Below are 26,006 nucleotides of genomic sequence, written 5' to 3'. Positions count from 1 at the left end.
GTGTGGGGAATGTGCTGATTCTAGTGCACGCCACCTTTAAATATATTCCTGCAGCTATGTACGTTGACTATTCCTTATTAAGAAGCCAACCTCGAGAGGTTTACCTCACTGCAGCTCAGTCCCCTGGAGTCTTTTTTTTTTCTCTTTTCATTTCACTTCTGATTATACACAAACTCTCCCTAATTTGAAACGAGTGGGGCCTTCGTTAATTTGTGGGGTCGTGTGCAACATGCACAGTGAGCGTATAGGGCGGTCCGGCTCTGCAAATTTCCCTAGTGTGACGTTACAATAAGGGAGCCATCCAAACAGCTCGTAGAAGCATACACTCTTAAAAAAAAATACCGGGTTGTTTTTCTTACCCAACTGCTGGGTTGAGTGAGTTGGGGAGATTTGTTGGGTTATTTATTTATCTCTGAATATATATAAACCCGTGTTTGGGTTAAAGTGACTCAGATGCTGAATTACTGTGTGTTCAACTCAGCATTGGGTCGGTCCGTGATTCCCCCGCCCTTTATCTCAGTTTGACTGACCACCGGGGGACAACAGACAGAGTGGCTGTGTTACAAATTTAAGGTGAGTGCTTCTGAGTAACTAGATATCATTAACTATCGTTCATTGAGGTATGTTCGACTAAAAACTCTACTTTTGGGTTTGTCTTGGCGCTGTAACGTAGCCGGGCCATTAGCTAAATTACAGTTTAAGTGCTAGCAAGTGTTAGCTCGCTAACAAAACCAAAGTTTTAACTGAAATAATTAGGGCGAGGGGAATAAACAAAAGCATTTATGGAGCTAAAAATACATCTAACGTTTCTCTGGAAAGTCATGTATGTTTAAAGTGTTTAAGCACTTTGTTCGAGTATGTTGTCGAAGTATTAGCCGTTACCTCACGGCCTACAGACAGCGGGTGCGTTCCAATTCACTCCATGTTCCCTCCGAAGTGCACTGTTTCAGAGAAGAAATGTTGGGGTTTACACGCAAACAGTGCAGTTTATATAAATAATGTGCAGTATGAGCATGTGTTTGAGTCCCAAACCGAGATATTATAGGCTACACAGTTTGAGCGAGTAATGTGTGTTTCAAAACCGTAGGGGACTAGTGTAAGGAGAAGTGAGCGGTTTGATATTCAGCCACTGTGCGAGCGAGAGAAACGCAGCCCAAACCAGTGCACACGTTTTTGTAACAAAGACGACAAACTATTATATTAATAAATAATTACAATTCATATAATGTTATTTGTATCTATTTATTATAAATAGCTGATATATTTGGAGAGTAGAGTTCACAGCTGGGCCTAGGCAGTTCACTATGCTCATGGATACTGAACTTCCTGAGCAACAGACCCCAACACGTCAGGATGGGAGACCGCACATCCTCAACTCTCATCTTGAACACAGGCACCCCACAGGGATGTGTCCCCAGCCCCCTCGTCTACTCACTCTTTACATACTCTTTACATACGACTGCTCCCCCATTCACACCTCCAACAACATCATCAAGTTTGCTGATGACACCACCATTGTAGGACTGATTACGAACAACGACGAGTCAGCCACAGGGAGGAGGTCCGGCACTTGACAGCATGGTGTAAGAACAACATCTTGAAACTGAACCCAAATAAAACCAAGGAGATGGTCTTGGATTTCAGAAGATCCACCTGCACAGAGACCACGGCCCTCCTCATCAGTGGAGTGGAGGTGGAGAGAGTGGAGCACTTCAAGTTCCTGGGATTACTTGGGATCTCTGCTGACTTCACATGGGCCTTCAACACCCAACACCTAGCGTGGAAGGCACAACAGAGACTCTACTTCCTCAGGAAGCTGAAGAAAATATCGAAAAAATCGTAGGAACTCCACTACCCCAATCTACAACAGCCGACTCCAGAAAAAGGCTACCAGCATTTCAATGGACATCACGCACCCTGGACACACTCTGTTTTCCCCTCTCCCCTCCAATAAGAGATTCAGACAATTAAAAGCAAAAACAAACAAGTTGAAGCACAGCTTCTATCCCCAGGCTGTGAAAGCCATCAACCCATCAGCCATCAAGCCATCAACCCCCCCCCCCCCCCCCCACCATAAACAACCCACCCTGATTGACTATCATTAGAATCAACAGACAACCACCCATTCTAATGGACAAGAAATTGCACACGGCACTTCAAATTAAGCCTATATTTATATTCTGTGTTAATGCTCTGAACAATCTGCTATTTTTGCACACGTATAGATTTTTTATATTTTAACCGCTGCCTGAGAGAGGACGCTAAAACTGTATTTCACTGTTTTAACACTGTTCTGAACATTGTTTTCTCAGCGACAATAAAATCTATTCTATTCTATTGAAAAGTCTTATATATTTTTTTTTAATCATCCCCTAATTATTATTTGCTCTTTAGGTTATCACTGGACTGAAGACACTGCAGCAGCTTCACACACCCTGTGCTTATCCATCAGCTATGGAAAAAGATTGAACTGCTATTTCTGGTGTAAACTGGTGAGTAAAATAATAAACTAACTCTAACGTTAGCCATATCAGTTTCTAATTTCAGAAGTAAATTCTTTATAGAGATTAACTGCACTGTAGCCATGACACAACTGCCATTAGTAGTATTTTCTCTGATCTCTGATCAATTTTTTTTTTTCTTGAAGCAGTGTCTGAGTCCATGAGGAAACAGAGTACAGGAGCGTGGCACAGTGAACTGAAGGCATTTTCTTGCTGTGAATCAGCCTGCTTTGGAAAAGCCAACTCTCCTTAAAGCTTACTACATGTAATTCGTCCAAATTATTGTTTTAAAGACTGAACTGGTCACACTTTGCAAATTGAAGAGGACAAATATATTTTTGTTTTCTAACTGATCATTTCATGTAAAATGAAGGACTGCCAAACTTTTAAACGGAATAGTTCTTGTCTTCCATCATGTTAAATTTAGTAGATTAACAACAATAATACTGCCCTAAAAATATGCAGACTTGTAGAGGATATTATTGTTATTATTATTTAATGTTGTTATATAACAATCAAAAACATTTTCTCTTGTTTTAATAAATGTTTTAAGCTACTTTAAAGGAAATAAACTGATGTAATTTATATTTATATAGTTGAGTTTGTTTATTTGTTTTTGTGTGTGTGTGTGGGGGGGGGTGCATTACATGAACAAGAGTAGTACATTTGTAATTTACATATATATAACCCAACTTGGGATGTTGTAACCCAACCATGGAGTTGGGTAAAGGCCCAACAACCCAGTTCCCTGGGTCAAACCCCTTAACCCAACACCCTTGGGTTAAAACAACTAATGCTGGGTTTGTCCCTATTGGACCCAGTGTTGGGTTGCTAAATTGACCCAATTCCTGACACCAAAATCTTTCAACTGACTCTCAGAAAAGGAATGGATGGCTTTTTTTTCTCGCTTGGAGTGTTTATAGGAGCAGTAGAGTGTTTATTGGAGCAGTAGAGACCCAAGTGGAAATACAAAAGCACTCAGAACTAAGTTTTGTATAATATGTCCCCTTTAAGTTTCTTTACCCATTTAAATGTAACAGCAAAAGTGGTTCTTTATGCAACCAAAAGTGGTTCTTGTAAGACATCACTCAAAAAACCCTTTGTAGCTCCTTAATTTTTAAGAGGGAATAGTGGATTATGGGTAATCTCTCTGCGAGTGTATATGGGTTTTTTTTTTTTTTACTTTTTTTAAAAAGTTTGGTTAAATTTTTCCATGTGAATTCAGACCAGGAAATAATTTTTAAAACTGAAACATCAGTTGTACTAAGAATTTGGTTTGTTACGCCTATGAACTTCACTGTTACAGGACTGAGAGAAACTATGTCTTTCATCATACCCCTCCCCTCACACCTCTTCTTCTAGCTTATCTCCTTTCTTTAACTATCACCCTTCTTCTAGCTTATCTCCTTTCTTTAACTATCACCCTTATCACACCTACCCCTCTTCTCACTCCTTCCTCCTACCCCTCCCCTGATTTCCATTCTCACCTTTTCCCCCCTTCCTGTCTCATACCTCTTTACTCTTACCCCACCTGAAACTCCTCTTCTTTCTCCTATACCATTCCCCCATTTCTCCAATGTATATAAGGCCCTTCTAAAATATTTGGTTTTAGACTGGATTGGGAACAGACTGGACTGGCAACAGTCACAGACTGGACTGTGAACAGACTAAATTGGGTACAGAAAGAATTGGCTATAGACTGAACTGGTGACCAACTGATGACCAAGCTGTACCCGTGCTTTTCTGCATGCACATGAAGGAAACCTCTGAACCTCCAGTTTCCAAACTTCAGATCATCTTAAGATATAATGCAATCACCCAGTTGTACTCATACATGACCCTGTGTATGTGTAAATAAACTCCAGTCAACGTCGAACTCCAGTCTCCTGACTCTTCAAAATGCTGAATTTCTAACAGTTGGTGCCGTGACCCGGATGGCATACTGAATTCTTCTTGGTGAGTAACGCCATTACAAACTAAAGACAAATTCTGGCAGAAACTTCTCCTATGCAGACGAGGATATAAGGAATAAGAGTCAGTATAAGTGTCCTGAAATTGTAACTGTTGTTACTGTTAGCCCCTCAGGTGAGGGAAGACCAGTAGTTTGTAACTGTTGTTACTGTTATCCCCTCTATATGAGGGAAGACTGGTATTTTATAAGTGCTAAGATTTTCTGATCAAAAGAGGCCTGTTTGTGTTTCATTGAAACACTGGCATGTCACTGGTAAAAACTTACAGTTTGGTGGCTGTTCTTATAAACTTTGACTGGGAGAAAACAGTACTTAAAGTTACTGTTAGCTATTGAGGGAAACATTTGTTTTGTTTATTTTGTTTGTTTGTTTGCTTGCTTTGTTGTGTTGCCTCACCATGACTTCAAATGGCCAAAATGGCTAGTACTAGCCATGGTAAAGTGATTTTCACAAGAAAAGCTGAAATGAGGCCAGTGACAATCACATCCGCTGAGTTACTTCACAAGAGAGGTGAAGTTAATAAAACCAGGCTAGACATTGCCCATGTTCCTTTAGATTCAGCAACCCTGGACAACCTGTCCAAGGTTTAAACCTCCAAAGCATATGGGTCTTGAATGTATAGATCTCATGCAGAAAAAAAAATGCTGTGGCCATAGCAAGTCAAGTCCTCAACTTAACAGAGAGCAGACATCTTGCTAAAAGGTGCAGGATGGTTTGGGTGACAAAGGCCAGAAAGCTTTCAATGACTGGATTAGCCACAAATGCCGCAAAACTACTGACTGGGGCCAAATAACTAAATGCAGGCAGAAAAAGGCAGAATCAGCTGCATATTTCTGTGAAAGGTTTGAAAGAGTTTTCTTGTGTCACTCAGGTATAGATACATACAATAATGGCAAATTTGATAATACAAATGAAGGTCCTCATTTTACACAGCTGGTATAATCTTTGAGACCAGACCTTAGACAGGCCCTGGTGACATCACTTCCTAACTGGCATAATGTTAAATGGGGTAAAATTAAAAGTGAACTTGACAAGCTACACCTTGACTTAGAACCAGGCCATGTGCCAGCTTCCATACATGTCCTCTCAGGAAACAGTTCCAACTCAGGTTCCAGTAAGAAGTTCCCTAGCCAGAAGAATGAGTGCCATTATTGTCATAACAATGGACATTTTGCAAGAGTAGAAAGCAGGCAGATAACCCCAAAAAGGGTGTGGGGGTGAACATGAATCTTAAAGGTTTTTCACAGGGCAGCACAGCAGGAGCTCCTTTTGAGGGAACTTCGCATCAGCAGTTGTCACTGATGATTAAGATAATGCTTGGAGTCACCGAGCAGTTGTCTTTGATATCCAAATCTCTGCTAGGAGTCACAGGGATATCAAACTGACCAACAACAGCTTAAGATCATCTGTGTTCTATAAACTTTTCATTACTTGAGGACACAGATGAAGAGTTCACCAATGTTTTTCAACAAACTTGCCTTCAATAACTTCATGTTAATGATTCCCTGATGATTTAGAATAAGAAATCCTAATACATATGTAAGGGCACTTACTGATTTAATTTGCAAGCACACCTTTCAGATATTTTGGGTTGATGTAATTAAGGCAGATGATAATTAAGAAAAGCTTTTTGAAGGAATTTGCCTTTTAGGTTTAATATTAATAAACTCTTGTTACCTGAATACATTTTGATATATTTAAGGCCTTCTTAGGTCTCAAAAATATTCTTACACTGATATTTCCAAAACCACTATACGATCTGCTTAACTTGGATAACGTCATATTGTACTCCCTTAGTGCAACCAAGGTGTCTGAACCAAAGGGGGAACGTTAGTTAAATACTGAAGGTAGCCATAAAATAAATACTGGTCAAAGGTTCATGGTGAACTAACATGACAAGTTTTCCTGGGTTTATAACATATGAATGTAAGGAAACATGGAAACATTTCTTACTGTGAATAGATCAACTTTGCCCCAGACATTACTGCTAGGGAAAGCTGTAAGAGGAGGTGGGTGAAGCACAGAACCTCAGGGAAGATCCATGGTTTTTAGGCTGTGGTGGCCACCCGTTGGTGAAGATTTCAACACACTGTGTGGAACCATACCAGCCCCCTCTGAGGTACATATGGTGGGGCAGAGTATAACTTAATTGCAGATAAACTTCTCACCTGTGAACAGTTTATTGTGGAAGTATCTCTTTTTAGTTGGTTACAGATAAACCAGAGCCAGACAGTGCTCCTGCCTGCCCAGCATGGTCTGAATGATCTTCGCACTTCTGACCAAAACTAAAATGGCTGAAGAGTTGAGTGTCTATGGCTTCAACCAAACTTTAAGATGGTGGCACACATCTTGGCTATTTGATGCTTACAGAGCTGAGGACATGTAGAGGCATGCGCTACAAAAAATTGACTGAAGGGAAACAGTGTTGAAACTTCTGACCATTTCATACTTGTAATAATACAATTTTGTGATTCTCCATTAGGAAGAAACAAAGGGGGGATTGAGAGAAACTATGTCTTTAATAATACCCCTCACACCTCTTCTTCTAGCTTATCTCCTTCTTTCTTTGACCATCACCCCTCCTCCCATTCATATTTTTCCTCCTACCCCTCCCCTGATTTTCATTCTCACACCTTTCCCCCCTTCCTGTCTCACACCTCCTATTCACTCTTACCCCACCTCAAACCCCACCTCTTCTTCTTCCTATTCCCCTCCCCATTTCTCCAATGTATATAAGGCCCTTCTAAAATATTTGGTGTCAGACTACATTGGGAACAGACTGGACTGGCAACAGTCACAGACTGGACTGAGAACAGACTGAATTGGGTAAACCTCTGGACCTCTGAACCTCCAGTTTCGAAACAGTTGGTGCCGTGACCCGGATGGCATACTGAATTCTTCTTGGTGAGTAACGCCATTATGAACTAAAGACAAATTCTGGCAGAACCTTTTCCTATGCAGACTAGGATATAAGGAATAAGAGTCAGTATAAGTGTCTTGAAATTGTAACTGTGTTGTATCTGCTAGCCCCTCAGGTGAGGGAAGACCAGTAGTTTGTAACTGTTGTTAGTGTTATCCCATCTATATGAGGGAAGACTGGTATTTTATAAGGGCTTAAATTTTCTTATCAAAAGAGGGAAACCCAAACCCAAAAAGCTTGCCAAACGCTAGATCATCAACATGGCTTTCGTGGACGACACAATTTACCCGTTCAGCTACGCTGAGACCATGTATAAGGGCAAGACCTTTGAGAGTGTTGACCCGAGATCCATGGAGGGTTTGTATGGACCCGCCCTCTCTGAGACCATATCTGGACCAGACGAGCCGTTGTTGATGAACGGACACAGTGTTAGTGAATACCAGAGTGTTTACCGCTCCGTGGTGGAGCCCATGCTGAAAACCAAAGCCGGACAACAGAGGTGCTACAGACTTGACATGGGCCGTAAAATCAAGCAAAAGCTTTGGGAGACGCTCTTCTGCTCCAAATCCACTGATATCTCCCAGAGCGAGGGGGACTCCTCCAGTCCTGCGGTGAACTGCAGACCTCCTGATATAGAGGTAGACATCAGCAGAGAACCCAAGCCTCCAAAGCCTAAGAGGAACATGGTGCAGAAAAGCAGGAAGCGCAAGTGGAGTCAATGAGAGCTTCTTTTCTCATTTTCTCTTCGATTTTTCTTATTTTTTTAATAAAAATTACATTTGTTTTTTGTTAAAGAATCTCAGTTCTTTAAGACCTCCTTTTAAGACTGGACTCACAGGCAAGATGCATAGAGCAGAAGGCCAGTCGATTCGATATAGTGCGCATGCGTGGTCTGCTGCGTGTTGTTTTGAACTGGTGGTGGCGGCAGGGTCCGTGTACATTTTATTAGTTTGGTTCTAGAACTGAATGGAGAACGGGAGAAACGAAAAAAACCCACCTCATTCATTCATTTTCAGTTTGAACACATGAAGACAGGAACGAGAATACAGTCCGTGTTTTGTGTACGGTTCATTATTTGATTAGAAAGTGTGGGCGGGCTTAAAGCACCCTTTACACCTCATTAGTGAGTCTGAGCTATCACATTTAGCAGCTCTCTGTAGTTAAAATAAAAGGCCTAAACTCTTAGACTCTGTGGACACACATGTATTATCAGTATAGAGTGAAAACCCCAAATGTTCATTACTATACAACATATATATGCACATATAGTATGCACATTACTCAGATTCACAAGTAAAGATTTCACTGGAACAATAACATTTTCTTACCACATTAAATTAATGAAGAGTTTAAAATAATAAATAAATGACACTTGTCTGTAGTGCTGAGCTATAATCATACTGCAATTAACCCATTTGAAGCTTAGAACAGCGCTTTTAACAGTTGGAACGCTGGAACGTTTTCAGTTTCACATGTTCATCCATTCACTGCCTTTAACCGCTTATCTAGTTCAGGGACGCGGTGGGTCCGGAGCCGACCCAGGTGGAAAAATTCCACCCTTGGGAGTTTTTATTTAACCGTCCTTTTGTGTTCACCTCCCGCCCCTTAATTTACTGTTCCTGGTCAAAATTAACTGTTCTGTTTTAGCACAAAAAACATTTTTCACCACCAAATTTTTATTCAACATTCTTAGCTGTGATGTAGACAACAATGTCTCTGTCATGTGTAATACCCAACCCAGTCACCAGAGGTCATCACCAGAATATTAGCTGTCGCCCTTAGCAACAGATTCATTATACGCATCTGTTTCCAATATCTCATTAACCCCTCTACTTATACTCCCCTCACACAGAGATTCACTGCGAAGCATTGCAAGTCTTTTTTTTTTTTGCAAAGCCAAGCGTTCATAGTTACTTGCGCTGTTGTGTTTTGATCTCAGCCTGTCTTTTTGAATCTAGATTTTGGATTGTGTCTTGGAACTGTTTGCCTAGTTTTTTCTGATTCCTGTTCTTGGTTTTTGAACTCTTTGCTCTGCCCTTGACTCTGCTTTTTGGATTTGTGGTATTAAAGCCTGCAGATGGATCCTACCAACTTGTCAGCCTCAGCCTCATTACAGTCTCAAAGTAGTGTGGCGCAGCAGGTAGCACAGCTCCAGGATCCTGGAGATTGTTGGTTTGAGTCCTGCTCTGGGTGACTGCCTGTGAGGAGTTTGGTGTGTTCTCCCCGTTTGTTTCCTCAGGGTGTTCCGGTTTCCTCCCACAGTCCAAAAACACATGTTGGTAGGTGGACTGGTGACTCAAAAGTGTTCATAGGTGTGACTGTGTGTGTGTCATCCTGTGAAGCACTGGCGCCCTCTCCATGGTGTGTTCCTGCCTTGCACCCAATGATTCCAGGTTGGCTCTGGACCCACCGCATCCCTGAACTGGATAAGTGGTTACAGACAATGAATGAATGAACATGATATGTAAAAAATAAACCGAAGACCAAATTCAACATGAAGTCTTGTGTGTGTGAATTCATACACGAGTGGCATGTAACACTCAGGTCAGGGTGGGCCTTGCAAACATAGGCACCACATTTGCAGCATCTCAGGCTTGTTTTGTTGTCTCTAGGGGCACAGCTCACAGCACCTCCTTTTCTGCCCATGTCCTTGTTGGGGGAGAGCAGCCAGGGCAGCGGCTGGGGCTGGGGTTGCACACTTCTAACCTGTGTGAAGATGATACACTGATTAGTCTGGAAGTTGTGGTTCACATGGGAGATGGCACAAAAGCGCTGGAAAGAGATGTGTACCTGCAAAAGACATTGTTCAGTCTGAAATGTGTATGTGAGAGTGAGTGAGTTGGGTTGGTGTGTATGGGGATGGTTTCTGTCTGATGGATGAATATATTCTGGATACCCATTCATTTCCTATAGCAGTCACTTTTGACCACAGGTGTAACAAGGTTCATTAAAACACTCAAAATTCAATGAAAGAGGTCATCATCACTTTTATATGTTCAAGTGCATAGAGGGGAGGATATCATAAGGCCTTGAGGCAACCAGATGTAAAACACAATATTTATGAGTGTTTTAAGTTGTAAATCGGTCAGATTTGAACCCAACATCTATAATGTGACTCTGTTAGTTGTCTTTTCAACTTCTGTGTTTCAACGACTTTTCAACTTTCATTTTAAACCTTAAAAAAAACACTGATTGAACGACATTTAGGTATGTGATTTCAACGTTGAAATAACGGCTTTAATGTGATCCTGTTTGTCGTCTTTTCAACGTCTTTGTTTGGATATCTTTTTGAACTTTCATTTTTAACCTCAAGAAAACGATTAGATGGCAGTCAAGTACATTATTTCAATGTTGAATCAACGGCTAAATGTTTACTGGGGTTTAGTTCATGTAGTTTGTTGTGTTTGTTTTGCTGTTAGTTTTGTTTTGTTTTTATCATTAAAGTGATTCCTTGCGTGTAAGTTCGCCTGCTTGTCTTCTCCTGTCCAGCCGTGACAGAAGAACAGACCTAAATATGGACGTAGCGAGGAATTCATTTGCTGGGTATGCCATTCGGCACACTCCATTTTGTTCGGTTCCTGGGCACTCCAGTGGGGTATGGTTTGGAGTCCTCTTCCCCCCGTAAACAACGGAGCCGGAAGAAGCAGAATGCTGGAGCCTCACCCTCGCTGAAGGACTACCTTCAGGTAGTCTTCACGTCCGGGGAAAATTTTGGAGGGGGGGGCGTTTAGGGTTGGTGCTGTTAGCCTCAAGCCTCAGGACAGAGGAGGTGAGGCTAAAAGGGGCACACTTTATGGTTCAAAGATATGGATCTTTGGTTCATGAGTGCGCCCATCGGACCTCCCAAACCCTCAACAGCTCCAGGCACATGCCCTTCTAGCAGCCCAAGCCCCTGCCTCCGTGGATGGCAATGCAGGGCCTCCTGCTTCCATGGATTTCGTCGCAGGACTGCTTGCTGCTCCAGTGTCCGTGGCGCCTCCCACCACTCCTGTTTCTGATTATGGCTCCTCCAGCCGCTTCTGTTTCAGTGCCAGTGGCGATTTTTTTTAAAGTGGTTTAATTTTTCAGACCAGGAAATAATTTTTGAAGCTAAAACATCAGTTGTACTAAGAATTCGGTTTGTTATGCCTATGAACTTCACTTTTACAGGACTCTGTGGTGAGATCTGAGAACCACCACCTTAGCCACCAAAAGAACGGTGTTTTGAGGATTACCTTGTGGACTCGGGGAAACCCAAACCCAAAAAGCTTGCCAGACGCTACATCATCAACATGGCTTTCGTGGACGACACGATTTACCCGTTCAGCTACACTGAGATCATGTATAAGGGCAAGACCCTTATGAGTGTTGACCCGAGATCCATGGAGGGTTTGTATGGACCCAGCCTCTCTGAGAGCGTATCTGGACCAGATGAGCTGTTGTTGATGTACGAACACAGTGTGAGCGAATACCAGAGTGTTTACCGCTCCGTGGTGGAGCCCATGCTGAAAACCAAAGCCAGAGAGCAGAGGTGCTACAGACTTGACATGGGCCGCAAAATCAAGCAAAAGCTTTGGGAGACGCTCTTCTGCTCCAAATCCACTGATATCTCCCAGAGCGAGGGGGACTCCTCCAGTCCTGCGGTGAACTGCAGACCTCCTGATATCGAGGTAGACATCAGCAGAGAACCCATGCCTCAAAAGTCTAAGAGGAACATGGTGCAGAAAAGCAGGAAGCGCAAGTGGAGTCATTGAGAGCTTCTTTTCTCCTTTTTTCTTCTATTTTTCTTATTTCTTTAATAAAAATTACATTTGTTTTCTGTTAGAGCATCTCAGTTCTTTAAGACCTCCCACTCCAATCACTCTGCAACTATTGTACACAGTAGATCAGTCTGTAGATAAAACTCCTCTGGTCCCTTGGCTTCCACTTCACCATTGCTGAGCCCTCAACACTACAATAATCCCTCAAGGCACAACACACAGCTAATAACACTGGCTAATAAAACTAGTAAAACATTCATCCATTCATTCATTCATCTGTAACCACTTATCCCTTTCAGGGCCACAGTGGGTCCAGAGCCTACCTGGAATCATTGGGCACAAGGCAGGAATACAGCCTGGAGGGGCCGCCAGTCCTTCACAGCGTAACACACACTCAAAATCACAGGCTATGAAAATATGGAGTAAGATTACTGTCAAATATAAAGGTGTGTATGCTCATGTACTTTTGTAGATAAATATTTAATTTGTACACAAAAGTCTGTTTTGTAAGAATATGACTTCAAAAATAAACGATTATAAAGACTTATGCATACGACTTGAATTATTACGGGTACAACTTCTAGATTACGAACACAAATTGGAAAGTGAGAAAATACGTCACTGGACTCACAGGCAAGATGCATAGAGCAGAAGGCCAGTCGATTCGATATAGTGCGCATACGTTGGTCTGCTGCGTGTTGTTTTGAACTGGTGGTGGCTGCAGGGTCCGTGTACATTTTATTAGATTTGGTTCTAGAACTGAATGGAGAATGGGAGAAACGAAAAGAACCCAGCTCATTCATTCATTTTCAGTTTGAACACATGAAGACAGGAACGAGAATACAGTCCGTGTTTTGTGTACGGTTCATTATTTTGATTAGGAAGTGTGGGCGGGCTTAAAGCACCCCTTACACCTCATTGGTCAATCTGAGCTATCACCTGTTATTTAGCAGCTCTCTGCATTAAAATAAAAGGCCAAAACTCTTAAACTCTCTGTGGACACGTATTATCAGTTTGTGTGAAATTCTAGACTTGTATGTAGAGCTGGGCCATATGGACAAAAATGTTTTCACAATAAGGTTTTCTATATTGATCAATCTAGATATTTATCGCAATATTAACATTTTGTCACACCATGACAAATAACATCTTCTAAAGTATAGAGTGAATACACCAAATGTTCATTACTATACAACATATATATGCACATATAGTATGCACATTACTCAGATTCATAAGTAAAGATTTCACTGGAACAATAACATTTTCTTACCACATGAAAGTAATGAAGAGTTTAAAATAATAAATAAATAAATAATTAACACTTCCGCCTGGGTCAGCTCCGGACCCACCGCATCCCTGAACTGGATAAGCGGTTACAGACAATGAATGAATCAACATGATATGTAAAAAACATGAAGTCGTGTGTGTGTGAATTAATACGCGAGTGGCATGTAACATTCAGGTCAGGGTGGGCCTTGCAAACATAGGCACCACATTTGCAGCATCTCAGGCTTGTTTTGTTGTCTCTAGGGGCACAGAGCTCACAGCACCTCCTTTTCTGCCCATGTCCTTGTTGGGGGAGAGCAGCCATGGCAGCGGCTGGGGCTTGGGTTGCACACTCCTAACCAGACTGGCAGAGTAGGTGGTGTGTGGGGAGTGTGCTGAACCATTGTATAAGAGGAGTCACCAAAGGTTTTCCCAGCTCTGCTCTTGAAAACTCTTCCCCTGATTCCAGGTTGGGTCGATGGCTGTCCACACCACATATGCATTGAAAGCAGACACATCAAGGATGTTGTGGAACCAAAGCGCGGAAAAGAGATGTGTACCTACAAAAGACATTGTTCAGTCTGAAATGTGTATGTGAGAGTGAGTGGGTTGGGGTGGTGTGTATGGGGATGTTTTCTGTCTGATGGATGAATATAGTCTGGATACCCATTCATTTCCTATGGCAGTCACTTTTGACCACAGGTGTAACAAGGTTCATCAAAACACTCAAAATTCAATGAAAGAAGTGATCATCACTTTTATATGTTCAAGTGCAAAGTGTGGAGGATATCATAAGGCCTTGAGACAACCAGATGTAAAACACAATATTTATGAGTGTCAGATTTGAACCCAACATCTATAATGTGACTCTAATAGTTGTCTTTTCAACGTCTGTGTTTCAATGACTTTTCAACTTTCATTTTCAACCTTAAAAAAAAACACTGATTGAACGACATTTAGGTATGTGATTTCAACGTTGAAATAACGGCTTTAATGTGATCCTGTTTGTCGTCTTTTCAACGTCTTTTTTGAACTTTCATTTTTAACCTCAAGAAAACGATTAGCCGGCAGTCAAGTACATTATTTCAATGTTGAATCAACGGCTAAATGTTTACTGGGTTTTAGTTCATGTAGTTTGTGATTGTTTTTGCTGTTAGTTTTGTTTTTATCATTAAAGTGATTCCTTGCATGTACGTCCACCTGCTTGTCTTCTCCTGTCCAGACATGACAGAAGAACAGACCTAAATATGGACGTAGAGTGAAATCCATTTGCTGGGTATGCCATTCGACGCACTTCATTTCGTTCGGGTCCTGGCACTCCAGTGGGGTATGATTTGGAGGCTTAAGTGTCCTCTTCTCCCCGTAAACAACAGCGCCGGAAGAAGCAGAATGCTGGAGCCTCACCCTAGCTGAAGGACTACCTTCAGGTAGTCTTCAGGTCTGGGGAAAATTTTGGGGGGGCGTTGAGTGTTGGTGCTGTTAGCCTCAAGCCTCAGGACAGAGGAGGTGAGGCTAACAGGGGTGCACTTTATGGGGATCTTTGTTTGAGGGACTTCCTCATGAGTGCCCCCATCGGACCTCCCAATTCCTCAACAGCTCCAGCACATGCCCTTCAAGCAGCCCAAGCCCCTGCCTCCGTGGACGACAATGCAGGGCCTCCTGCTTCCGTTGATTTCGTTGCAGGACTGCTTGCTGCTCCAGTGTCCGTGGCGCCTCCCGCCACTCCTGTTTCCGATTATGGCTCCTCCAGCCACTTCTGTTTCAATGCCGGTGGTGATGATCACTGCTGCCTCTGTCCACTGCTTGTCGGCGGCAATTACCCTCACCACTTCTGTCCCAGTGTCGGCGGCTTCCTCAGCCACTTCTGCTCCTGCGATGGCGGAAATCCAGGCCGCTCCGTATCCCATGATGGCGGTGACCCCTGCCACTCCTGTTTCTGTGATTGTGGCGACCCCCGCTGCTCCTGTTCCTGTGGCTCCGTCTGCTTCTTTTGCGGCCCCAGATTGGCCATCTGGACTATTACTTATTAACAAGCCAAACTTGAGATGAACAGTCACAGGTTTATCTCACTGAAACTCAGTCTCCTGGAGTCTTTTTTTCCTCTTTTCATTTCCTGAAGGATAGTCTCTCTTCATCTTCTGATTATACACAAACTCTCCCTAACTTGAGACGAGGGGTGTCTTCGTTAGTTCGCGGGGTCGTATTCAACGTGCACAGTGAGCGTATAGGGCGGTCCGGCTTTGCCTGCAGAAACACCTTACGAATGCCAGGGTGGTTCTATGCAAATTTACCTTGTGTCACGTTACAATAAGGGAGCCATCCAAAAGATGCTCGAAGAATTATACGATTCCTGACACCAAAATCTTTCAACTGACTCTCAGAAAAGTGATGGGTGGCTTTTTTTCTCGCTTGGAGTGTTTTTAAGAGCAGTAGAGTATTTATAGGGGCAGTAGAGACCCAAGTGGAAATACAAAAGCACTCAGAACTGAGTTTTGCATAATATGTCCCCTTTAAGTTTCTTTACCCATTTAAATGTAACAGCAAAAGTGGTTCTTTATGGAACCAAAAGTGGTTCTTCTAAGGCATCACTCAAAAAACCCTTTGTAGCTCCTTAATTTTTAAGAGTGAATAGTGAATTATGGGTAATCTATCGGCGAGTGTATATGGGTTTTATACCACTTTTTTTTGCGGTGCATTCTGGGATTGTTTGAATGTATTGAAAATTGTTCATGTTTTTGAACACTACTACGAAGTGGTAGGACCCTAAAAATACTACACTACACAGTGAATAGGGCACAGTTTCAGCCTCAGAATCTCCAGAAGCTACAATCGGTCCAGGCAGCCGGGTCCACTATGACACGTCGCCAAAGTGTCGGACGTTCTGAAGGAATGTCGCTGCGTCGACGGATCAATACTGAATTCAGTATGAACGGCAAAAAGACAGCAAAAGCATTTATCTCTGATTAATTCAGCAGTTTGACATATTTTCTTTCGGTTTTCAGCATTTTCTCCATTGATGCCTCCGAAGAGGTGAGGACTCGTCTGTGTGGAATTCATTTTTTACACTAATAATAGGAAAATTAGCACAAAAAAACAGGTATCAATTCAGTTCGAATTATAGGTTACAAGTGCAAAAATAAATTTATTTTTAAAAGTTTGGTTTAATTTTTCCATGTGAATTCAGACCAGGAAATAATTTTTGAAGCTAAAACACCAGTTGTACGAAGAATTCGGTTTGTTACGCCTATGAACTTCACTGTTACAGGACTCTGTGGTGAGATCTCAGAACCGCCGCTGTAGCCACCAAAAGAACGCTGGGCAGTCCCAGTGTTTTGAGGATTACCTTGTGGACTCGGGGAAACCCAAACCCAAAAAGCTCGCCAGATGCTATATCATCAACATGGCTTTCGTGGATGACACGATTTACCCGTTCAGCTACACTGAGATCATGTATAAGGGCAAGACCTTTGAGAGTGTTGACCCGAGATCCATGGAGGGTTTGTATGGACCCAGCCTCTCTGAGAGCATATCTGGACCAGACGAGCCGTTGTTGATGCACGGACACGGTGTGAGCGAATACCAGAGTGTTTACCGCTCCGTGGCGGAGCCCATGCTGAAAATCAAAGCCGGAGAGAAGAGGTGCTACAGCCTTGACATGGGCCGCAAAATCAAGCAAAAGCTTTGGGAGACACTCTTCTCCTCATGAAAGCGAACACTGAGCTCCAACCTGCAGGTTTCTAGTCAAGGATACCGGGGCCCCTACAATAGGCCAACATAGGATGAAGGTGTATCAATAAAAGAGAATCCCCTTAGTGGGTCTATGGATAAGCTGGAAGCAGGCCTGCAAACCGGCGAGATCTGTCCGTAATGTTTTTTTTGTGCAATTCACTGCTGAAGCCATAAGGATTTTTGGGACGTTGATGGACCGGGTAATTCCAGGACTTTTGAAGGACATGTGAATTTGTGGACTTTAAAAGAATCTTGGGGTGGATTAGTGTCATGGGATTAGGCATTTGATTGCTGTAAATCTTGTCAACTGGTTTCAGACAATAGATTTGCTAAAGGATATTATTTTGTTTCTGTGTGTTTTACTACAAAACTTTTATACCCTAACAGTGAAGTTAACCGAATCCCTTTTAGTAACTTATCCCTGAGAGAATGAGGGAGATTGTTAGAGAGTGGTGGTGGATTATTACACCAAATGGACTGAGATTTTTCCCTCATAGGACAGTAAAACTACACGATTATGTCAGTTGCTGCGGGATGAAATTTTCACCCAATGGGTTGTGCCAAAGTATATTGTCTTGATCGGGGCCCCCAGTTCATTAGTCAACTTCATACTGATCTGTGCCAGAAATTAGGAGTAATGCAGAAGATGACTACCAGCTATCATCCTTAAACCAACTTTACAGAACAAGTAAATCAAACTTTAAAAACCACAATGGCCTCTTTTGTTGGTAATCATCATGAGAATTGGGATTTATCAAACATCAGCTCCACATCCTCAACAGAAGAAGTATGCCCTTCTTGAACGGCAACATCAGACACCGTCAAGCCAGATATTATAATGCCTGTAGTTTATAATGCCTGTGGTTTGGGTGAAGGCACATTCACAGTCTAAAGCCTCTGATAAATTTTAAGCCTCTAAGCTGGCTACAAAGTGGTCCAGCCAAGGTGATGAAAATTTTTGGGACCTGTCCGTTATAGGCTACCGTGGCAGGATACGACTTGAATTATTACGGGTACGACTTCTAGATTACAAACACGAATTGGAAAGTGAGACACTTTCTACAATACGTCACTGGACTCACAGGCAAGATGCATTGAGCAAAAGGCCAATCGATTCGATATAGTGCGCATGCGTGGTTTGCTGCGTGTTGTTTTGAACTGGTGGTGGCGGCAGGGTCTGTGTACATTTTATTAGTTTGGTTCTAGGGCTGACAGGAGAATGGGGGGAAACGAAAAAAAAACCCCGGCTCATTTATTCATTTTCAGTTTGAACACACAAAGACAGGAAGAATACAGGCTGTATTTTGTGTATGGTTCATTATTTTGATTAGGAAGTGTTGGTGGGCTTAAAGCATCCTTTACACCTCAGTCTGAGCTATCACCTGTTCTTTAGCAGCTGTCTGCAGTTAAAATAAAAGGCCTAAACTCTTAGAATCTCTGTGGACACATGTATTGTTAGTTTGTGTGACATTAAAGACAATATATATAGAGAGTACCCAGAAGACAAATCAGTGTCCTTTGATTTGACAGGACCACTGGAAGTATGATGTTGTTCATTTTTACTTACCCCAGTCCATCTTGAATTCATTTATAGTAATCCATCAAAAATCCTTTATCTTATTTCAGAAAAGAAAATGTATATGATGATGATGGTCAATTCTGTAAATAATAAATCTTGCTTGTTAGCTTGACATCACAACTATTGTTAAGTTCAGGCTACTGTTGACATTCTGTGAAACTTTTTTAGTATAGTAGGATGCTACTTGGAAAAAACAAACAAAAATATTTGCAGTATAGAAGATATCTAGAATTTTAACTACTGAAAAAAAAACTTTGCAATGCATTTGAGATTACATTCATTTACTGGATAGTTAAAAATGAATGTTACAATTATAATTTCTCATTCCTTTTATCCATCCATCCATTATCTGTAACCGCTTATCCAATTGTAGGGTCACGGGGGGTCCAGAGCCTACCTGGAATCATTGGGCGCAAGGCGGGAACACACCCTGGAGGGGACGCCAGTCCTTCACAGGGCAACACAGACACACACACATTCACTCACTCACACACTCACACCTACGGACACTTTCGAGTCGCCAATCCACCTACGTGTGTTTTTGGACTGTGGGAGGAAACCGGAGCACCCGGAGGAAACCCACGCGGACACGGGGAGAACACACCAACTCCTCACAGACAGTCACCCGGAGCGGGAATCGAACCCACAACCTCCAGGCCCCTGGAGCTGTGTGACTGCGACACTACCTGCTGCGCCACCGTGCCGCCCCCATTCCTTTTATATTTATGTTTTTAAGTTTTTCACAGATTGCAAACTTTAAAAGGGACACCACGTAATATTTTTACCTTAAAATTACAGCTTCAAAATCATTGTTATGCTTCACTGACCGGTAATACGGAGGGACTCTCTGTTATTGCTACTCTGCTCCAAGCACTGCAGAAACTGCACTGTATAACTTTTGGGGGAAGGTAGGAAACCCCCTCCCCTTCCCTTCCCTGGCCCACTGTTTTCAATACAGTGCTGTAAAAATGAAAATAATGTGCAATTTAAAAATGTGATTAATTACAATAGGGGAGCCCTATTGTAGTGGACCCTGGAGCTGTTTGACTGCGACACTACCTGCTGTGATAGCATGCCATGCATTTCATATCAAACCACTGTTAATATACATTTATTTTATCCAACTTATCAACTGTGACACTGTGAAACTTCAGGAGGTTTTTTGTACAACATTCAAGTGGGGGTCTTCCAACAAGTAATCGCCTCTGGGTTATGAAAAACCCCCCATAATTTCCATGAAACTTTCACATTCACTTATCTGTCCGTAGGTGTGTCCTAAACGGATATAAATGCTACTACGTTCCCACACACTGTTGTTTTAGCATTCTCTTTGTTTTTTTTCTCTCTCAACGTCTTCACAAAATGGCAAGTAAGCGAGTTTTCACTGAGGAGGAATTCAAATGCTCTGTGTGTTGTGATATTTTTAAGGATCCTGTGTTCCTGTCGTGCGGTCACAGTGCATGTAGGGAGTGTATTAAACAGTACTGGAGCTCTAAAGGCCCTAAGGAGTGCCCGGTTTGCAGGAAACGGTGCTTTCCAGGTCCTACCGTTAACCTGGCTCTCAGAGACATAAGTGAGCTTTTAAGGGACATCAGAGGTGATCCCGAGATACTGTGCGATTCTCACAAAAGTGCGCTGAAATTCTACTGTTTGGACGAGTCGCTCCTTTTGTGTGCACTTTGTCAACAGAGCGACCAACACAAGAACCACACTCTTCTTCCTGTGGACGAGATGGCGGCTCAACTAAAGGTAGGACTCGTCCTCAGTTGTGAATCAGGGGTGCTTCCAAAAACTTTGCTACTGCTCCTGTGCTCCCCTCCCTTTCTACTCCTCCTCTCCTACCCTGGAAGATGGTGGAGGGATCAAGGAGAGGAAAGTAGGAGGAATGGAAAGAATGAGCAGTAATTGGGGAAATGGGACATTAAATGAGTCATTAATATTGTCTCTGAACATCTGTAAACTATTAACAATAATTAAAGAGGCTTCTTTCTAATTCAGTCATTGAGATGTAAAAGTCATATAAATGTATATATAATATAAAATATAGATCAGAATAATACTCTGTTACTGTTTGATTTTACAGAAGTTCAAGTCAACAATCAAATATTTTTCATTTCAGAATGTCCTTCAGAGTGCACTGGAGAGTGTACAAGTGAATCTGAAGAGTGTCCAGGACGCACAGATTAACTGCCAAAAAAATATAAACCAAATAAAGGTGAGAATGAGGTTCTTCAGGCGCAGAGTTGTAGCGATGCTTTTGTAAATGATCTGAGGTGAAAGATTGTGCCCATGTTCTTGTAGCCTATACTCACCTGAGTTTTCTTGCATTCATTATTTCAGCAACAGGCTCAGCACATAAGGAAACAGATTACAGGAGAGTTTGAGAAACTTCATCAGATGCTACGAGCAGAAAAGAAAGCCACGCTGACCGCACTGGGGGAAGAAGAGCAGCAGAGAACACAGAGGCTGGAAGAACACATTGAAAAAATAAACAGAGAGATGCAGTCTCTCTCTAACACCATTGAAGACATAAGCAAAGAATTTAATTCTAAAGACATCCATTTCATAAAGGTCAGGCTTCCTGAATTAACTCTCTCTCTCTCTGAGATGTGATTCACTCACTGTGTCTTCTGCCTTTCCCTTTTTCATTGCATTAATACATTCATCTGGGGATCTGGAACGGCCTACCAACCCTGAACTGAGGCTCATTCTCATTTAAAAGGAACAGGGCTGTTTAGACAGGGAAAGAAAGATGCTATGGTGTTTGACTCTTGTGGTATTTTCCACTAATTCATGTTAGAGATATTTTATTAAGACCTCAGTGAAGAGTGTTAACTTGTGGAAAAAGGGACAGAAAATATCCCCTTTGACAATATCAGTTTATTACTTTAGTGCTGCTCCTGCCTTGTATTCCTCACCACACGAGAACTGTTGACTGAATGTTATAGTGCGCATTTTTGTTAATCCTGAGCTTTTCCTCTGATTTTAACAGAACTTTAAGACAACTCTGAAGAAGTAAGTCAGATGCCTCTTTCTCTTGACATTTTGTTTCATTTTCAAAGCTCGGTTCTTCAAAAAAAAAAATCGTACTGTTTCAGGGCCCAGTGCACACTGACTCTTCCAGAACCATCCTCCGAAGAAATTGATGTTGCCAAATATCTGGGAAACCTGCAGTTCAGAGTGTGGGGGAAAGTGCAGGACATTATCAGTGAGTCTGTTTTTGATTATTGGTGTTAAAAATGTACAATATGTTAAAAAATATATATAACATGATGACACTTAAAAGAGCAATCAAAGATTTTTAGCACCACAAAATTGAAAATATTATTCATTCATCCATTGTCTGAAACCACTTATCCAGTTCAGGGTCACGGTGGGGTCTGGAGCCTACACAGAATTACTTGGTACAAGGCGGGAACACACCCTGGAGGGGGCGCCAGTCTTTCACAGGGCAACACACACACATTCACTCACACCAACGGACACTTTTGAGTCTCCAATCCACCTACCAACATGTGTTTTTGGACTGTGGGAGGAAACCGGAGCACCCGGAGGAAACCCATGCGGACACTGGGAGAACACACCAAACTCCTCAAAATCTCTAACACATTCAGGCCACTATGTGTCAGTATAAAGTGCATTTTATAATGTGCTTAAGACATTATATTATAATTATTATTATTATTATTATTATTATATAAGATTCTGCACTCACTGTCCATGTTATCAGCTACACCGACAGCACGGGTGTTGGCTTTATATTTTAGTTTAGTTTGTTATTCTCTGTCCAGCTGTGACAATGAGGTGTTTATTAACTCCAGCAGCACTGCAATGTGTTTTCAGATAGTAATCACTTTTACATGTCTCCTCAGCTCCTGGTGTATCGGCTCAGAATGCAGCTCATGTTCCGCTCGCCCAGTCCACAGATCTGACAAGTCCATGGGTCTCAGAGCTAAGCCAGTCCACGGATCTGACCAGAGAACAGGTCTCTGAGCTTGTGCAGTCCATAGATGTGACCAGACCACAGACCTCTGAGCTTGTGCACTCAGTGAATGTGACCAGACCACAGGTCTCTGAGCTTGTGCAGTCCAAAGATGTGACCAGACCACAGGTCCCTGGGCTTGTGCAGTCCATAGATGTGACCAAACCACAGGTCCCTGGGCTTGTGCAGTCCTTGAATGTGACCAGACCACAGGTCCCTGGGCTTGTACGGTCCATAGATGTGACCAGACCACAGGTCCCTGGGCTTGTGCGGTCCACAGATGTGACCAGACCACGGGTCCCTGGGCTTGTGCAGTCCATAGATGTGACCAGACCACAGACCTCTGAGCTTGTGCACTCAGTGAATGTGACCAGACCACAGGTCTCTGAGCTTGTGCAGTCCAAAGATGTGACCAGACCACAGGTCCCTGGGCTTGTGCAGTCCAAAGATGTGACCAAACCACAGGTCCCTGGGCTTGTGCAGTCCTTGAATGTGACCAGACCACAGGTCCCTGGGCTTGTACGGTCCATAGATGTGACCAGACCACAGGTCCCTGGGCTTGTGCAGTCCATAGATGTGACCAGACCACAGGTCCCTGGGCTTGTGCAGTCCATAGATGTGACCAGACCACGGGTCCCTGGGCTTGTGCAGTCCATAGATGTGACCAGACCACAGGTCCCTGGGCTTGTGCAGTCCTTGAATGTGACCAGACCACAGGTCCCTGGGCTTGTACAGTCCTTGAATGTGACCAGACCACAGGACCCTGGGCTTGCACAGTCCTTGAATGTGACCAGACCACAGGTCCCTGGGTTTGTGCAGTCCATAGATTTGACCAGACCACAGGTCCCTGGGCTTGCACAGTCCTTGAATGTGACCAGCCTACAGGTCCCTGGGTTTGTGCAGTCCATAGATGTGACCAGACCACAGGTCCCTGGGCTTGTGCAGTCCAAAGATGTGACCAGACCACAGGTCCCTGGGTTTGTGCAGTCCATAGAAGTGACCAGACCACAGGTCCCTGGGTTTGTGCAGTCCATAGATGTGACTAGACCTCAGGTCCCTGGGCTTGTGCAGTCCAAAGATGTAACCAGACCTCAGGTCCCTGGGCTTGTGCAGTCCAAAGATGTAACCAGACCACAGGTCCCTGGGATTGTGCAGTCCAAAGATGTGACCAGACCACAGGTCCCTGGGCTTGTGCACTCCCTGAATGTGACCAGAGCCCCTGAGGTCATGCAGTCCCTGTCATGTCACCAGTCATGTCACGTCCCTGTCCATGTCACCAGACCACAGACCTCTGATATCATGCAGTCCATGGATATGACCAGACCACAGATCTCCGAGCTTGTGCAGACCCTGAATATGGCCAGACCACAGATCTCTGAGCCTATCAAGTCCACAGACCTGATTGTGAGGGACAGTATTGACCACAAAGACTTATGCAGAAGCCAGAGCCCCAGACAATCCACAATTGATTGGCTTGAGTTATTGCTGCTCTGAATATAGTCATGATGGTATTTGTTAAGTTTTATCTGTGATATAATTAAGATTATATTTTTTTTTTTTACAGATATCTCCAAATGTTCCACATTTTTGTTTATCACATTTATTTCAGGAACGTAGAGTGCAAATTTTATATTAGATTATATAAATGTGCATATCTCGCCAGTGTCATACAAATCTGGGTGTACACCCCCAACCATTAAAAGTGTGGAAAATCAAAGTGTGCCTCTCTTAAAGTTTAATGGTTACACTGTTAGAAAAAAAGGTACAGCTACATTATTGATTCTTAAGGTACAAGCAAACAATGTAAATGCACTTTTAAAACTGCAACAGAGGTTTTAAAATCTAGTTGTGTTCTGTAAAGGTACATCACATTGAACTGTGTAAAATAAAAAGCAAAAAGTAAGTCCTGGACATGAATGGGGCCTTTGAAATCAACACAGCTTATATGGTACACTTATGTTCCCTAATTAAATATACTGAATATGTATATGTACCTGGAGGGTACCACCACAGGGACAGTTTTTCTGAGAGGGTACATTGGAAAAGCACTATTCCCCCTCTCTTTGGCCATTGGATAAAGGATATGGTGTGGTCATACTATAGAAAAAATTTATGAGGTGTATGCTGTGTAAAGATCAAATTAAAAATTCTCAATAGCAACCATTATTGCATATATAACCATAACATAAAATAGTGGGTTAACTCAGGGTTTTACACTGGGCATTCTACATTTTATTGTTGTATTTTTTTTATCATCATTTTGTAGTTTTTGCTGTTGTTTTCCCATTTTACCTTCTTTTGTTTTCTCAACCATTTTGGTTGCTGATGGGGCAACTGTTTTTATTGTAATACTGTGTTTTTATTGTAATTACTGTGTGAAAAAGAAATAAAAATATATATTTCACTATAAACGATATCCAGAGTTTCCATGAGACAAAATAAAAGGGAAGTTTTAAGCCTGGATTTTAGACTTTTAGATTTCATTCCCATCATGAGAAAGATTAAACATATTGAGTTGATTTAAGATAAATCACTTGTTAAGGTTTCTTTCTAGTAACTGTGTAGTTCACGCCATCACAGCGAGAGTTGGAACGTTTCTGGTGATCGCAGTACACAGCCTTATTAGACCTTGTAATTTCAGTGACACTCCAGTCCCAAATAGGTCACTGAGACCTGCATGTGGTCCTGCTTAATGTCCAATCTTTGTTGACATCAACAGAGGGGGCTTATTTTGAAAAATGTGAGAGTCTGTATGTGCTCAGTACAAAACATCAGTTGTACCTAGATGACGGACAATGAACAGTGAAGTGAGAAATGGGACACGTTATTTTAGTACTTACTTAATGACTTATAATAATTATTAACTAAAGTCTTTTTTTATTCAGTTTTAAAACAAGAGTTTTAAACGTCATGGGATAACATTATGTAAATTGATCAACCTCAGGGGATGGCTGGGGAACCCCCACACCTCTATAAGTTCTGAAGTGTGTACTTGTGAGTGAGGATGAACATGGAACTGGGTGCTCGTGGCACAGTGACATAAATTATCAGAGTTCTAATGAGGAATGATAGCGGGTTCCAGGAGGATGGGATAATCTGTTTCTGAATTTGAGCAGGCATTTAATATTTCCTGAACCACAGTGTCAACTGTGCACCAGGAATATTTCATAAAAAGCATGTGTGTCCATAGAGGACAGTGCAGGGTTTGCTAATTATAATTATGCATAATAGTTATGTCCGACAACGTTCTCCATGTGAAAAGAAAGCAAACAAAGCAACTCTGGCAGAAATCACAACCGATTTCATTGAAGAAGGCC

General features: G+C 42.4%; 1 long non-coding RNA gene across 1 annotated transcript; it reads left to right on the top strand.

The window, feature by feature from the left end:
- Positions 1-288: 288 nt before the first annotated feature.
- Positions 289-2,970, top strand: LOC136668318 (uncharacterized). Its single transcript, XR_010795491.1, has 3 exons — positions 289-573; positions 2,395-2,492; positions 2,651-2,970. It is a non-coding gene; the product is annotated as an uncharacterized lncRNA (long non-coding RNA).
- Positions 2,971-26,006: the final 23,036 nt, after the last annotated feature.

Source organism: Hoplias malabaricus, chromosome 1 (genome assembly GCF_029633855.1).
Source record: "Hoplias malabaricus isolate fHopMal1 chromosome 1, fHopMal1.hap1, whole genome shotgun sequence".
NCBI classification, from domain to species: domain Eukaryota; kingdom Metazoa; phylum Chordata; class Actinopteri; order Characiformes; family Erythrinidae; genus Hoplias; species Hoplias malabaricus.
The sequence above is the reverse complement of the archived record's forward strand: the minus strand, read 5'-3'. Positions and strand labels throughout refer to the sequence as shown.